Raw genomic sequence first — 17,938 nt, forward strand, 5'->3', positions numbered from 1 at the left:
TACCAGTCTGCAATCCCACCAACAGTGGACCAGAGTCCCCTTTTCCCCACACCCTCTCCAACATTTGTTGTTTATTGCTTTGTTTATGATAGCCATTCTCACCGGTGTAAAGTGGTATCTCATTGTAGTTTTAATTTGCATCTCTCTGATAGCTAGTGATATTGAGCATCTTTTCATGTGTCTCTGGATCCTCTGTATGTCCTCCTTGCAGAAGTGTCTGTTCAAGTCCTTTCCCCATTTTTTAATTGGGTTCGTTGTCTTCTTAGAGTGAAGTCGTGTGAGTTCTTTGTATATTTTGGAGATTAAACCTAAAAATATGGAATGCTTCACGAATTTGCGTGTCATCCTTGCGCAGGGGCCATGCTAATCTTCTCTGTATCGTTCCAATTTTAGTATATGTGCTGCCGAAGCAAGCACGGTAAAAGATTTTTAAATGTTGGCCAAGACCTTCTCAGAGACTAATAGTCCAGGCTAACTCTCACATCTGGTTAAGCTCAATGGCTTTCCTCTCTGTGGTGCATGGACGAGTTTTTAAAGGTACCAAATAGGAATGAATCCATTTTTGTTAAGTCTGGATAATAGCCTGTGGATTATCACTTTGCTGATTATACTTTGTTGACATAAACAATGTCATAGTTGCACTAGTCCAGTGGCAACTAGTGATGGGAGAAAAAAAACTTTTAAGTATATTACTTCCTCTTTTCAAAGAAGTTGTGAAATATCAAGTACACTAAGCCAGAATTACTCCATTTCAGGTAGAATCACCAAATTTGTTGAAAAGAAAATGAGAATTCAAGAACATAGATGTGTAGAAGGGGAAAGATGGCGACGGAGTAGGTCGGAGCAGATTGCAGCTCCTGTACACTGGGGAGAACATCTTGGCAAATCTACTGAGGAACAGCACAATCAACCAGCGGTTCCCCAGCATTTATGAAATTAAGAGACCAGAGATTGTGAGGGATGCTGAAGGACCAGACAGCAGCAGGCCATTGGGGTCTCAGGGACCCAAGTAAAGACAAGAGCAGCTGCGGCGGGGGCTGGTGCCCTCGGCCAGGCAGCCTTGGTGCCACTGTCTAGGTCGGGGTCCAGAGATCAGTCTGGGACCAGTGCTGGAGGCGTCTGCTATAGGAGCCCTGGAATCCAGTGGCCTCAGTAGGCAACCAGTGCTAGGGGCATCTGTCACGGAGGACTCTTCAGGAGCCAGGCACATGGCAGGGCTAAGACAGACTCTTTGGGGGCCTTGGGCCTGTTGATGGGTCCTTGGGAGAGAGTTGGGTCATCAGCTCCCTCCCTCCCCATCTAAGCAAGGCTGGGCAACACTGGACAGAGACCTTTCTGCTTGAGTTTACAAAGAGGGTAACAAGGACAAAAGGCCGTGTTCAACTGCTGACTCTGTGGTCGCCAGACCGGGAGAATTGAGAGGTGCATTGTCCTCACAGGTCTGGCTGGGGATTGCTAAAGGATTCCCCTGTGACAACAGCTTGGCCTGCTTCCCCACCCAGCCTGGCAGAGATCCAGCAGATGGGCAGAAGCCCTTGAGTCCCCCCACAGAACTGGGAAGGACCTTGCCAGATCCCGTGGTTCCCAGGCAGCCTGGCTGGCCAGAGCACACCTGCACCCCAGCCCACAGAGAGGATCCCTAGGGAAAGTGCTCTGAAAAGAACCTAGATTGCCTTTGTGGGGTGCTGGGGAGAGGTGCTGGGCTAACTCTTAGGAGAGTGCTCACAGAAAGACCACACCAATTGGCCCTCAGTGTGCTGCAGCCAAAAAACCAGTTTGACCAGTTCGAAACCAACAAGAGATGTTCTTTTGGTGGGTTTTTTTTTTTTTTTTTTTAGTAATCTTGAGTCTTTTTATTTTTATTTTTCGTTTATCTTTCAATACTTTATTTCCTCTCCTTTCTTTTTTCTGTTTTATTCTTCCTTCCTTTCTTTCCAAACATCACTTTTTCCTCTCTTCTCTTGCCTTTTTTCTTTGTTTGTTTCTTTGTTCCTCTGTTTTCTTTTGCCCACAAGGGACACAAACAACTTTGAACCATGAAAAGACCACAGTTGGACCAAAAGAGGGGGCATCCCAACAACAGAGACAGAGAGACAAATCTCAATTTGTTATAGCAGAGAAAACACAAGTTGCGGCATATTTGTATTATTACTATTTATTAATTATTCTCACTTCTTTTATATTTTAATAGTATCTTTGCATTCCTCCTCTTTCTGTATAGGGTTCTCAGCCATGGCTGGTTATATTGTATCATTTGACAGGTTTCAACTGTTTTTTCCTCCACAGTATATTGGGAATTTTTTATAGTTCACGCCACTTGTTTTCTTTAACACACTACCCAAAGTTCTATAGCCCCTCCCCATGTTATCCAGATCACATAGAGTCTGTAATATGATTGTTGCTCTAATATTACTGTAAATAACAGCTGTTCTATATGACTGTAAATACTTTACAACACATCTCTCAGATCTTAGCCCACTTTACAGGTTCCTGAATTCTATTACTCTAGTGATTAACTCTATTTGCTTACACGCTACACCTATTTACTATTCTTTACTCTCACCTTACCTCAAAATCTAACCACCTGCAATCACACTGCTTTCTAGATACAACTCACAAGCCTTCCCTCCCCAACAAAAGACTTATCTTTTGTCCATCATTTCTTAAAAGTGGCAAGTTGGCTTGAAGATTACAGTTAACACAATATATAACCTAAAGATCTTCTATCTCTTCTCTACTGGCTGTGACTGTAAATATCATAAAATACTCTCCTGCTGTCATAAACCATTTTGCCTTCCCCTCCAACAGATCACAAAAAAAAGGAGTAGGTGGAAGCCGAGAACATCAAGATACCTGAAGAACACTGCACCACTGAATTTCACAGGTATTGTACCACAGAAGTTCACACTCAGAGAATCAGGACAGATCAATTTAGGAGGCTGAGGCTAACAAGAAGACTCTTGTAAACAGTAGGAAAACAAAGAAACAATCCACAAATGAAAGAAAAGGAGGAAGCATCAGAAAGGATGTTAGATGAAATAGAGGCAAGTCAACTATCAGATACTGAATTCAAAGCACTGATTATCAGGAAATTCAAAGAGCTCACAATGAGCTACCAGAAATTACAGAGGAGCTACAATGAACTCACCACAAACTATATCAACATAAAAAAGGAAACAAAAACTATCAGCAAAGGCCAAGAGAAAATGAAGAATACAACTTCTGAACTGAAGAACACAATAGAAGAAATCAAAAGCAGGATCAGTGAAGGAGAAAATCAGATCAGTGAGTTGGAGAACAAAGTAGAAAAAAACTCCCAGAAAAAGCAAGAAATGGAAAAGAGGCTCAGAAAGAATGAAGAGGGATTAAGAGAAATGCAAGACAATATGAAATATAATATCCAAATAATAGGGATACCAGAAGGAGAAAAAGAAAAACAAGGAATAGAAAAGCTATTTGAAAAAGCAATGAGAAAAAATTCCCTAATTTGATGAGAGAAAAACTCACACAAATCCAGGAATCAAAGAAAGTCCCAATTAAGAGTAACCCAAAGAGGCCTACTTTAAGACACATCATCATTAAAATGGCAAAATTCCAAGACAAAGAGAGAGTCTTAAAGGCAGCAAGGGAGAAATACAAAGTAACATACAAGGGAGCCCCAACAAGGTTACCTACAGACTTTTCAATGGAAACACTCCAAATAAGAAGAGAATGGCAAGAAATATTCCAAGTAATGAGAAACAGAGGCCTACAACCAAGGCTACTTTACCCAGTAAGGCTCTCAAGCAAGAAAGAAGGTCAAATTAAGAGCTTCCAAGACAAAAGAAGTCTAAAAGAATATGCCCCCACCAAACCACCTCTACAAGAAGTACTAAAATGACTGCTTTAAAGAAATGAAGAAAAAGAGAGAGACAGAGAGGAACACAGGTACAAAAATAGCAATAAGTACCTAGTAATAATAACCTTAAATGTAAATGGGTTAAATGCTCCAATCAAAAGACATAGAATAGCTGAATGGATAAGAAAGCATGACCCACACATATGCTGCCTACAGGAGACCCACCTCAGAACAAAAGACCTTTCACAGACTAAAAGTGAAAGGCTGGAAACAAATTATCCAAGCAAACAGACAAGAAAAAACAAGCAGGGGTAGCAATTCTCATATCAGACAAAGTAGACTTCAAAAAAAAGGCTATAAAGAGAGACCAAGAAGGTCACATCATAATATTCACGGTAAGAATTCACCTTGAAGACATAAACATCATAAATATATATGTAACCCCAAAAGAAGCACCCAAATATATAAAGAAAATTGTAGAGGACTTCAAGAAAGATATTGACAGCAACACAATTATAGTAAGTAACTTTAACACCCCATCATCAGAAATGGACAGATCTTCCAAAGAAAATATCAACAAATATATTGCAGTGTTAAACAACACCCTAGATGAAATGGATTTAACTGATATATATAGCCCTTCATCCCAAAGAAGCTAAATACAAATTCTTTCCAAATGCACATGGAACATTTTCAACTATAGACCATGTGATAGGACACAAAACAAGCCTCAAAAAATTCAAGAAAATTGAAATCATACCAAGCATTTTCTCTGACCACAGGGGACTGAAATTGGCAACCAATCCCAAGGGAAAAAACTAAAACTCCCCAAATCATGGAGACTCAATGGTATACTATTAAACAATGAATGGGTCAAGATTGAAATTAGGGAAGAAATCAAAAAGTTTCTGGAGACAAATGAAAATGAACTCACAACAACCCAAAACTTATGGGACACAGTGAAGGCAGTCCTGAGTGGAAAGTTCATAGCAATATAGGCCTATCTAAAAGAGATAGAAACAGTTCAAACAAACAACCTAACCTTACATCTTCAAGAACTCTAGAAACAACAACACAGACAGCCCAGAACAATAGCAGAATTAAATGGCATAGTGTCTAAAAGCACAATTATAAGAATCAATAAATCCAGGAGCCGTTTTTTTTTTTTTAGAAAAGATGAACAGAATCGATAGCCATTAAGTAGGATCATCAATAAAAGAAGAGAGAGGACCCAAATAAACACAATCAGAAATGAAAGAGGAGAGAGTTCAACTGACACCACAGAAATAGAAGGATTTGTAAGAAATTACTATGAAGATCTGTAAGCCAATAAATTTAAAAACCTAGGTGAAATGGAGAGATTTTTAAAAGAATATAATCTTCCAAAACTCAACAAAGAAGAACCAGAAAGCCTGAACAGACCAATAACAGCACATGAAATTGAAGCAGTAATCAAAAAATTCCTGTCACACAAAAGCGCTGGACCAGATAGTTTCACAGGAGAATTCTGCAAAGCATTTAAGGAAGAGCTAACCCCTATTCTTCACAGACTATTCCAAAAAATCCAAAAGGATGGAAGACTCCCAAACTCTTCTTATGAAGCCAGCATTATCCTAATTCCAAAACCAGATAAAACCCAATAAAGAAAGAACACTTCAGGCCAATATTGCTAATGAACATTGACACAAAATTCCTCAACAAATTATTGGCAAATCACATCCAACAACACATTAAAAAGGTCATATACCATGACCAATAGGGATTCATCCCAGGGATGCAAGGATGGTTCAATATTTGCAAATAAGTAACTGTAAAACACTACATAAACAAAAGCAAAGACAAAAACCATATGATCATATCAATAGAAACAGAAAAAAGCTTTTGATAAGGTACAACACCCATTTATGATAAAGACACTCAGCAAAGTGCGAATAGAGGAAGCATTCCTCAATATAATAAAGGTCATATATGAGAGACCTATAGCCAATATCATACTCAATGGGCAAATACTAAAAGCTTTTCTACTAAGATCAGAAATAAGACAAGGTTCCCCACTTTCACCATTTCTATTTCATATAGTATTGGAAGTTTTAGCCACTGCGATCAGACAAGAAAAGGAAATAAAAGGCATCCAAATCGAAAAGGAGGAAACAAAACTCACTATTTGCAGATGACATGATAGTGTACCTGGAAGATTCTATAGCCTCTGCCTAAAAACTGCTGGAACTAATAAATTAATTTGGCAAAACAGTGGGAGACAAGTCAATATCCAGAAATCAAAAGCATTTTTGTATACTAACAATGAAACAGCAGAAGCAGAAATTGAGAAAAAATTCCATTTGATATAGCAAAAAGAAAAATAAAATTTCTGGGAATAAACCTAACCAAGGAGGTAAAAGATCTGTACACAGAAAACCACACAACACTGAAGAAAGAAATCAAGGAAGACATAAACAAATGGAAACATATACCGTGTTCATGGATTGGCAGAATTAACATAATCAAAATGTCCATACTACCCAAAGCAATTTACAGATTCAGTGCAATACCTATCAAGGTACCAATGGCATATTCACAGACATGGAACAAACACTGCAAAGATTTATATGGAACCATAAAATACCCTGAAGAGCAGCAGCAATTCTGAGAAAGAACAAAATAGGAGGGATCACAATACCTGATACCAAACTGTATTACAAGGCCACTGTAATCAAAACAGCCTGGTACTGGCATAAAAACAGGCACATAGACCAATGGAAAAGAACAAAGAGCCCAGAAATAAGCCTAAGTTTCTATGGGAAACTAATATTCAACAAAGAGGGCAGTAACATAAAATGGAGTAAAAATAGCCTCTTCAACAAATGGTGTTGGGAGACTGGACAGCTACATGCAAAAAATGAAACTTTAGCACCAACTCACACCATACACCAAAATAAATTCAAGGTGGATAAAAGACTTAAATATAAGCTGTGACACAATTAAAATTCTAGAGGAGAACATTGGCAGAAAAATCTCAGATATTTCATGCAGCAACATTTTTACTGATATGTCCCATAGAGCAATGAATGTAAATAAAAGAATTAACAAAAGGGATCTCATCAAAATAAAAGGCTTCTTCATAGCTAAAGAAAACAACATTAAAATAAGAAGAGAACCAACTTTATGAGAAAGCATATTTGCCAGTGATACCTCAGACAAAGGGTTAATCTCCGAAATATACAAAGAAATTACATGACTCTACTCTAAGAAGAAAAGAAACCCAATAAAAAAATGGGCAAAGGACTTTAACAGATAGTTCCCCAAGGAGGACATACAGAGGATCCAGAAACACATGAAAAGATGCTCAATATCACTAGCTATCAGAGAGATGCAAATTAAAACCACAATGAGATACTACTTTACACCAGTCAGATTGGCCATCATAAACATAGCAAAAACCAACAAATGTTGGAGAGGTTGTGGAGAAAAGGGGACCCTAGTTCACTGTTGGTGGGATTGCAGACTGGTACAACCATTATGGAAAACGGTATGGAATTTCCTAAGAAAACTAAAAATAAATATGCCTTTTGACCCAGCAATTCCACTGTTAAGAGTATGTCTTAAGAACCCTGAAGCACCAATCAAAAAAATGCATGCACCCCAATGTTCATATCAGCGCAATTTACAATAGCCAAGAATTGGAAGCAACCTAGGTGCCCATCAGTAAATGAATGGATCAAAAAACGATGGGAAATTTATACAATGGAATTCTATGCAGCAGAAAGAAAGAAGGAACTTCTACGCTTTGCAACAGCATGTATGGAACTGCAAAGCATTATGCTGAGCGGAATAAGCCAGGTGGTGAAAGACAAATACCATATCATATCACTGTTAACAGGAATCTAAACAACAAAACAAGCAAGCAAGCAAAATATAACCAAAGACACTGAAATACAGAACAGGCTGACAGGGACCAGAGGGGAGAGGGAAGAGAATTTCAGGACAAAAAGGGAAGAATTCACAGGAACAAGTATAAAGGACACATGGACAAAAACTAAGGCAGAGGGTGTGGAAATGGTAGGGAGGTGGAAAGCACTGGGAGAGTGGGTGGGCTCGGATGGAAGTATAAGACATTAAACTGTACTTGAACAATAATTCAATTTAAAAAAAAGAGCATGGAATGTGTTGTGTGGAAGGAAGTTACCCGTAGGATGGTACAAACTATAGATTTGACATTCAAATCTATAAAATATGTTATATGAATCAAGTCTAATAATTGCTTTAATATTAATTAACTGGATATTCTCCTATACAAAGTAAATATGCCATTTGATCTAGTTATTAAAACATAGAGCTCTCATCATATGGGAATCTAATTCAATGTAGGTGGTCTTACCAAGTCTGTGAAAATACACCATCAGAAAAAAAGGGGAAAAAGGTTAACCAGGAAAGTAGTTGTCACTTGTCACAAGAAAGCTAATAGCAGCAGCAGTGAACAATTATTCAGGGGTGTATACAAATAATGACCAGGTATAAATTGAATAAGCCACTGTCATCATCTACACAAGAGAATACAATCTATTCTAGGGAGAAAATTATATTCATTGGTGGTCAGTTTTGCTGTTCAGCATAATTTGATTTCTTTCCTGTCAAGGGCCCTCCAGGTTTCCATATTCATATTTAAAGCCAGGTGATTTTCCCGAGCTGATCCCCCATCAACAACTCAAGCCCTGATTAAAATCAAGTCAAACAGCAAGGCTCATCCTTATCGCCAGGATAACTTGTTTGTGGAGCAGCATACAGTCACAGTCAGTGAAGTACCTTAGGATACTTAGCAGTAACTGAATGTTAAACTTACTCTCTTTTTTTCTATAGGAGCTCCTGAAGGAGATGTTCACTCTTACACTGGACAGGTTATCCATTAAGACTGGAGAACCTGAGATAAGGGATATTCACACAATGTTGCTACTTTCTGGAAAGCAACCTGAAGAAAATACTGAACCAGAGAAAAGTAAACAAATTGAGAGGAAGATTATTTTTCTAAGAAAGTAGTATAAAGCCAATGATAAAATGGCAAGTTTTGTAACAAAACACATTTAAAACTAATTCTCTCCATAATCTATTCAAATAAAAGAAAAAGTAAAAGCTCTTTTTTCATTTCTAGTTTTATTTTTTTCTCACCAGCATTATAAAAATTGCTGTCACTTAGGAATACAAGTATAATAAAAATTTTCAGTTGACTTTGTTTATGGAGATTAGGTTATATTACCAGCTCTATCATTAACTTGCCATGATGCTGAAAATTATTTCACTTCTCTTGTCATAGTTTTCTGCTTCTCTACTTCTTTCTTTGTTCTTTTCTTCTTTTTCTTTTTTTTAAATAACCATTTTTGATGCAACTACAAAAGGTTATGGACTGAGACTTCAAGCATAACAAAAAAAAACCACTTTTCAGATCTTGAAATACTTACAGAAAAATAGAAGTGACAGCCAAATAAATAAACCATTTGATAGAGCAATGTTACCAGTATTATAAAGTCTTTTAGTCTTGTTAAGTGCTAGGTAATTAGATTACCCTGTTGGTAGAAGTCAGAAAATCTCTAGTGGGCTGTGATAATTCAAATTATTCCACTTCCTTTTCTCTTCTTGAAACAAATGTCTTTTTGTAGGGTGTTCAGTTCCCATCTCATTTAATTCTGGTGGAATTGACCACATCTCTCTGTTCCTAACCCATGGTGGGCACATAATATAGGCTCAGACAATCCTCAACTTCATCTTATTCTGAATGTTGTTTAAGAACTTAGTCAACAGAACCTAACCTCTAACATTTGCCGCTAGTGTAAGGAAATAGTAAAAGATTGTGTTTTCTATATAATTTATAGAGAAAATTGCTGTGTAAAGTTGCTACCCAACAGGGCAAAGCCATATTGAAAGATTAGTTAAGAGAAAAAGAAAAGCAACACAAAGGAGGGAAAGATAGACACCCAAATCATGCCATATACATGCTTTGATAAAACTGTGCTATAAACTGTCTTAAATTAAGCAATCATATGATGCTTCCCTAAGTGGGTTTTTTTTTTGCCAGTAGGTCATAAAATAATTTTAAAAATAAAGATAGGTTTACATTAAATAATCTTTAAAATAAATCATAAACTATAAATGAGATCCCCTCTTTTTTCTGGCAATACAATGAAATACATAGACTGAAATTGTTATGCATCTAACATAAGATATGCTGGTTGAGGATAACATGCTGAATAAAGAAAGAGAAATTCACAGTGACAAACGTGAAAGTATCTTAGACTGAAAAACAAAGTTGTTAGTGTATGAATAGATACTGTGTTTTCCTCAGATGAGTGTATGCACATGCATGTGTGTGTGTTTGGTCAGTGATGAGGGGAAGTCTCAGCAATATAAAGGCTTGGGTTTTAACAACAGTGAATAGACAGAATTTAAGATCTTGAAAGTGTGTGAGATGGTGAGTTGGAGAAATCTCTAAAAAGTGTTGGTCCTTAAAAATTACACATTTCTAGAAATAATAAGACAGAGAAAATTATCTCAATGTGAGGAAAGAAACAAGGCCTAACCAGTATTGATTTAAGGTAAAGTGGGAAAAATCTTCTATGATAATTTTAAATTTGGGTTCTGTCTTCTTTTTGTTTTAGAGTTTAATTTATACTACCAGCATGGTTCAAGAACTCTGAAATTAGATGTGCAAGCTAGAAACTAGCAAAGCCACTCTCAAGGAAGATATCCTTAATTCAAGCCACATAGAGTTTATAAACCCATGATGTAAAGAAAGTCACATACAAATACATCTACTGTGAAAAAAATTGAACAGATACAGTAAACATAAGGATGATGATTTAAGTTATTTGGGCAACAGAAAATATAAAAGAAACTATAAAATGAGTATGTTAAAAATTAAGCTAGTCAGAAAAAGACAGATACTACGTGATATCACCCATATGTGGAATCTAATGAACAAACTAACAAGCAAAATAGACACAGGCTCATAGATAGAGAACAGGATGACAGCTACAGGGGGTGGGCAAAGTTTAGATGGTAGAAGGATCAAGTAAAAAGGTAAAAGGATTCATCCACATGGACAACAGGGTGGTGATTGCAGGGGAAAAGGGATATAAGAGGGCTAAATGTCAACAGAAAAAAATTAAAGGAAAAAAAGAAGCCCAAGGCTAGGTGCAGTCAGCCCTCCCCAGAGAGAGTTGTTTGAGTCTATCTATGCTGCTTGGTCTCCTGTGATACCCGCTAATAATAATAATAATAAACTTTATTATTATTAAAATAGTTATTATTAATTTAAAATCATCAAATATATAGGAACTGAAGAGATGCTGAAAAACAAGAATATGTGAAAAAACAACTGACAATGTATAAAAATAAAAAATAGAGGCGAATTAGAAAATTCAAAATATTATGTTAAAAAGTCATCCAAAGGGCCAATAAAATCACAGATAATTCTAAAAAGAAAAAAATAAGAGTAAGCTAAAAAAGATACTGAGCATTGTATGTCATTAATACATTGCAGATTGAAATGAGATACCACTACACACCTACTTCAATGGCCCAAATCTAAAACACTGACAACACCAAATGCTGGTGAGACTGTGGAGCTGGTAGGAAGGCAAAATGGTACATGTGTTTTAGAAGATGCTTTGGTGGTTTCTTACAAAATTAAACATCATGTTACTATATCATCCAAAAATCTCTCTTCAATCGAATGGAGAAAGTCTAGAAAAAATGCCTGGACTTTTTTATGGCATCTTTATTTTTTACTGCCCATTTTGGAAGCAACCAAAGTATTCTTCTGGTACACCCAAACAATAAAATATTATTCATCTCTAAAAGAAATTGAACTATTGAGCCATGAAAAGACTGGAGGAAACTTAAATGCATATAACTGAGTAAAAGAAGCCAATTATAAAAAGGTTATATGCTTTATGATTTCACTTATATGAAATTTTGTACGAGTAAAAAGTATGGAGATTGTTAAAAGATCAATGGTTTCCAGGTGGTTACAGAGAGAAGGAGAAAATTGTTCAGAGCACATAGAATTTATAGGGCACTGAAATATTCTCATGTAGGATGCATGTATGTATTCATTTTACAAAACTCATAGAATGCACAAAACCATGAGTGAACTGTAATGTAAACTAAGGACCTTGGGCATAGGTCAACATAGGTTTATTGATTGTAACAAAATGTATCATTCTAAAGCAAGAGGTTGATGGCGGGGGGGTGGGGTGGGGAGTAATGCATGTGTCTGGCCATGGTGTATATGGGAAATCTCTGTACTTTAAACTCAATTTTGCCACTCGTCTAAAATTTTTTTAAAAATAGTATTTAAAGTAAAGGAATGTGAATAGAGGACTCATGGGCATGGAAAATGAGGGGATTGACTGTGGGAGTGTGGGAGACAGGGTAAGGGGGAGCAATGGAGAAAAAGGTGGGACAAATATAGCTGAACAACAATAAATAAAATAAATAAAATAGTATTTAATTTTAAAGGAGAGGAAAGGGAAGAAGATGAGGAAAATTACTCTGAGTTATTAGGGGTATTACAAAAATAAGTAAATAACATTGTGTATTATTAGTGAAGGAAAAACTAATAGATGAGTGGATCAAAGTGGGATCCACCAAAGGGATCCCACCAGTGGGATCCACTCCATCAAAGTGGGAGTCATGACACAAACATGTATATATTTGTATGTATTTTAACTCTAGATTCTTCCTCATATTAAATATGAATTCCACATAGTTTGATTAAATATTTTAATTATAAGAAAATATAATAAGTGTCTTTGTGATTTCAAATTTGGAGGATTTCTTAGACAAGGCTCAAACATACACAAACAAACAACATAAAAAGAAAATCTACCCACATTGATTTCAGTTTAGAGACCAAAAAAGCTAAATTCCAAATGGACCTTTGAAAATATTTTAAGCTCACTGGGAGGCCACTATGATCAATAAATAACAAAGCCAATATTTCTATCACAATAAGCAGGTAAATTTCTTACATAACCATACTATTATTTTGGTAGAATATATGTATATAAATTAATTTAATCACATTAGAAAACAGTTTGGTAGTATTAAGTAGAAAATCTCACTTCTATGTGTCTACCCTAGGAAATCTGTTATTGTCAACAAAGGAAGATTTTCACATTAATGATTAGTGCATTGCCCTTTATAATAACAAACATATGTAGAAATCTCTTTAATTTTAATAGATTTGAGGTAAATGACTCCTGTTTCATTAATGCCATGGAATATTCCAGAAGAGGTAAATTAAAAAACCCTGTGAGTCCACATGCATAAGATATAAAAACAATAATTTTGAGTAAAAAATAAAACTGTAAGCTAGTGCATTTTATAACAACAGAAATAAAAATTATAATACATGTAGTTTATAAATAATAACAACTTGGGTGTTCATCTTGGAGGCTGGTGGGATCTATAATGTTTCATTTCTCTAAAAAATAGAGAAACTCAAAACATATATAGCACAATGCTAACATCTGTTGAATCTTGGGGTTTGGAGTACTGGCGTCTGTTATTTTCTGTATCGTTCCATATGTTCAAAGTGATTCGTAATTAAAATAAAACATGGATAAGTAGGAATTAGTCTGATAGAAAAAGAGTGAGAGTGCATTGCAGGCAGAGTGAATTGGGAAGCTCTAAAAGCACAAGAAGGCTTCAGAGAACCACAAAAAATCTTGACCTGGCTTTGGTCTAAAGTTCTGGTAAAGAATTAGAAGAAGATAGGGATAAATAATGTTGGTCATAATTTGTAATAAGAGGGTGTAGGGTATTATTCTATCAAATTTTAACTTCATCCTATGGGCCAGTGTGATAGTCAGAATAATTATCACCCAAAGCTTTCCACATCCTAATCAAATAATCAAAAGACACAAAGGAAAGCTAAATGTGTATTACTAAGTGAAAGAAGCCAGTATGAACTGTTATATACCATATGATTCCAATTATATGAAATTCTGTAAAAGACAAAAGTATGGAGATCGCTAAGAGTATGTGACTGTGGGACATTATATGGCAAAAAGGACTTTGCAGACATAACTAAGTTGAGAATGTTTTCATGAGGAAATCTTGGATATTCTAGGTTGGGCCAATGTAATCACAAGGGTCCTTATAAGAGGAAGCAGGTGAGTCAGGTCAGGGAAGGAGATGCCATGATGCAAGCAGAGGTCAGAGTGATGTGGGACCTTAAGCCTTACCTAGGGGTAAGGTACTTCTTACCCCAGGATAGTAAGATAAACATGCTTTCACTTTTTACAGCAGCAATATGAGATGAGTACACCAGTGAGGATGATGCCTTGTCCCACAGAGGAACAAGGAAAGTGTCCTGCACTGTGTGTGTATGCTGGCATTGGGGTTGAGGGGAAGCTGTCACATCTGTAGTATATCAGTTTATATTTGTAACTAAGTGATAATATGTACTGTTTTAGCTAGATTAAAGACAAATCAGAGAATGATATTTCCAGGACTTGTTTATGTTGTGGCAGAAGGACAAAACATTATATGAGAAATCTAAAGTGGTAAAACAAATAAACATAGAGTAGAATGATGCTGTTAGAAGCTCAAGGGGAAGGGAAATAGGGAGTTGTTCAAGGCATATAATTTTTTTTATCCATGATGGTTAAGTTCTAGAGATCTGCTATATCATACCATGCCTATACATAACAATATTATATTGTATACTTAAACATTGGTTAACACAGTAGGTCTCATGTTAACTGTTCTTACCACAGTGATGGATGATAGATGATAGAAAGATAGATAAATAGACAGATAGATGATGGATAAATAGATCAATGGATAATAGATACAGGTAATCAGAAGTAAAAACAAATAAATAAATAAACCAAAATTAAATCTTGAACTCATTGTTTGGGTATAATAAAAGTATGTACAAAATGTACCAGGAAAAAATGTGGCAGTTACTTCAAATTATTAAGGGAACATTAGAGAAAAAGTCATGGCTATGGGAAATAGTTATAAACAAAAGTAAATAAAAATAAAAATAAAGAAAATTGTAGCCCTGGCTGGTGTAGCTCAGTGGATTGAGCGCGGGCCTGTGAACCACATGATCGCGGTTCGATTCCCAGTCAGGGCACATGCTTGGGTTGCAGGCCAGTTCCCAGCAGGGGACACATGAGAGGCAACCGTACATTGATATTTCTCTCCTTCCCTTCCCCTCTAAAGATAAATAAATAAAATTTTAAAAAAAGAAAATTGTACATGTTCTATTGTGTATCAATTTATAGTGAAATTACGAAAAGTACTGAACTTACACATTTTTACATTTTCTGTGAAGAGTTAAAGTTTACACATGTTTAAATCATAAATGCAAATTTATATTATTTATTTATTTTAATTTTGAGCAAATTTCAAAGACAAACAGTAATTTCTCACAGAATCCCCAAAACTTTGAAATCTTTGAAACATGGTTGGCATTAGGGGAATCATACTTTAATAACTAAAATTTCAATTATTTAATCTTTAAATATAATATAGCCCTAAATATTAAAAACAGTATTATGAGTACCAGTTTTCCCCCAACTCCTCACCTATGATCTAATTATTTTGTTTAAAGTTGTATGATTTTACACAGCAAAACTATCAAAATGAAACTATTTTTTCTTTAAATTGGTTGTAGAGTGACAGAGAAAGAAAGTAGGGGGAGAAAGATAGAAGCAGAAACATTAATTTGTTGTTCTATTTATTCGTACTTTTGTTGTTGCCTTTCATGTGCCCAAACCAGGGATTGAATCCTAAGGACCCTGGCATATTGAAATGATGATCCAACAGAGATACCATGCAGGAAAAAAGGCATGTTTTTTTTATAATTAGAATGGTAATAGCTGAAAGGCAGCAAACAAAATGAATATATATAAATATATAGATATATTCAAATTACAGTTACTATATTTTTCTTATGAGGAAAAATTTTAAGTTGAGGGAAAATCTCACCATTGTTAACACATCCCTTTTAAGTTTATATCCAATTTGAACATTAAAATTGCTGGTGAATGAAGGGAATATATACAGAACTCTTGCATGAAATTTGATAAACTTCACAAACTTCCAACAAAGTTAAAAAATCAAACATGTAACAATCAAAATTTTAGTTTTTGTAAATAGTAAAATAAAAGCGAAATCAGTTTATTTAAAATCAAACTATGGGTTAGAAAGTAGAGTTTTAGCTGACTTCTGTTTAAGTAAGTCATCTAATGTCTAATGTAAGTGAGGTTTAAATCCTTGCTGTTGTAAGGATTCAATAAGATATTCCGATGTAAAAATCACTAATTGTAAAGTGGATCATAATTTTAACAATCATAATCTACCAATTATGATAAAGTAAGACATAAGCAGTATTAAAGAAAATTAAAAATTGATTTGCAAAGAATCTCTGAAATATTACAAAGAGCAGAATGTCTGCCATACTTTTAAAACTACATATTTAACACTTTAAAAATTCTAGTTGTCATTCATTCTTGTCAAGCTGGCCAAGATACCTTGTAGAAAAATGCCAGTATCTGTAAGACTACCCTAACCTGAGACCGTGTGGTAGAATTTGAAGGTCAGATCTGACTGATATTTTTTAAATCTTGTTTTTTTGTGTGTTGAAGTCTCAGCTTCATCAGAATTCATACAAAATGGTTCCTCTAGGCCTAATTTCTCTAACTGAGGTTCAATCCCTCAAAATATTAGTTTTATTTGCATGTATAAGTTGCAATTTTTTCACAATAAAATGTTTTTCTAAAAAGCTAGATTCAGGGAGATTTAATGAAAGTTCTATGTAAGATTCATCAGCATATACTCAAAAGTTCAAAAGTAGACATTCATACAAATTTTGAGATTCTTTTCCTGTTTTAATCCATTATTCAATATTCATTATCTTAAAATATAGAACAAAAAACAGTGAAAAAGAAAATATTGAAATGTATTTCTTGGCACCTGGAAAAGTGTTTATGCATTTATTATGTTTTCAGAGGCATCTTCAAAAATCATATTTTTAAAAAAATAAACATATATAGTGGGATAATTATAGATATACAGATAAGTTGAAAAGAGCACAGAGAATTTTTAAAAAATCCTTCACCTAGTATCCCCTAATGTCAATATCTTAAATAATCATGGTGCATTTGTCTCAACTATGAAATTAACTTTGGATCATTCCTATTGTACTAAATAGTATAGTATTATTAATGGTACTATTAACTATACTCCAGACTTTATTCAGAAGTCACTAGTTTTTCCACTATTTGTGTGTCCTGTTTATTTGTTCCAGGATTCAGTCTAGGATACCACATTGCATGTAGAGCAATATTTCATAACTACAAAAAATCTTAAAGTCCTGCCTTTGACATTTCCCAAAGTGCCCATAACCAAGGGTAGTTCTGAGCCATGCAGTGCAGTCCTACCTTCTCCCTCAAAAATGCAAGCATTCCAGACTCAATGCATTGTTGTATAGCCCATTGCATCGATGAATTAAAGCTATGTGTTAAGTTTAAACTGGACAGATGTCCCTTAGGTCTGCATAAACTGCCAGCCTTCAAAAAATATGAAGTATGCATTTGGCATTTTTAATTCTGTCTACCTTTGATTATTTGTTCTGTGCTACAAATGCTTTGCAGTAAAAACCATTCCATAACACCATTTGCTACAAAGCCTCCCCTTCACTGTCCAAAGTTTTCCCTGGCCTTCTTCAACCAACACATATTTTATATTTTTGTTTCCTGTTTACCGTATTAAAATTCTTTTGGCCTATTTTCTCTCCCTTGGGACCCCTTTCTCTGTTTACCAAGAAAGCTAATATATAAAGAAACAGTAGATAAAACATCAGGTTCCCCTTAATGTAAAAGTTTCACTTCATTCTCATATGATCACATGTTCTGACATTTCTCAAAGACAGATGTTGCTTCAGGAAACCAAGAACTGACTACAGTTCCCTGAAAATTCCTCTTTATGCAGTGAAATCAAAAGAACAAATCCCACATGCCCAATACAAAATACAATATTATGTAGATGCCTTTATCAATGATGACAGCACAAGTAATAGTAAAAATAGGTGAT

At 35.3% G+C, this 17,938-nt stretch overlaps 1 non-coding gene across 1 annotated transcript; it reads right to left on the reverse strand.

Moving 5' to 3' along the window:
• Positions 1-310: 310 nt before the first annotated feature.
• On the reverse strand, positions 311-417 carry LOC118983861 (U6 spliceosomal RNA). Its single transcript, XR_005065810.1, has one exon. It is a non-coding gene; the product is annotated as a U6 spliceosomal RNA (small nuclear RNA).
• Positions 418-17,938: the final 17,521 nt, after the last annotated feature.

This window comes from Sturnira hondurensis, unplaced genomic scaffold (genome assembly GCF_014824575.4).
Source record: "Sturnira hondurensis isolate 20B ecotype Veracruz unplaced genomic scaffold, ASM1482457v3 Scaffold0000465, whole genome shotgun sequence".
In the NCBI taxonomy this organism is placed as follows: domain Eukaryota; kingdom Metazoa; phylum Chordata; class Mammalia; order Chiroptera; family Phyllostomidae; genus Sturnira; species Sturnira hondurensis.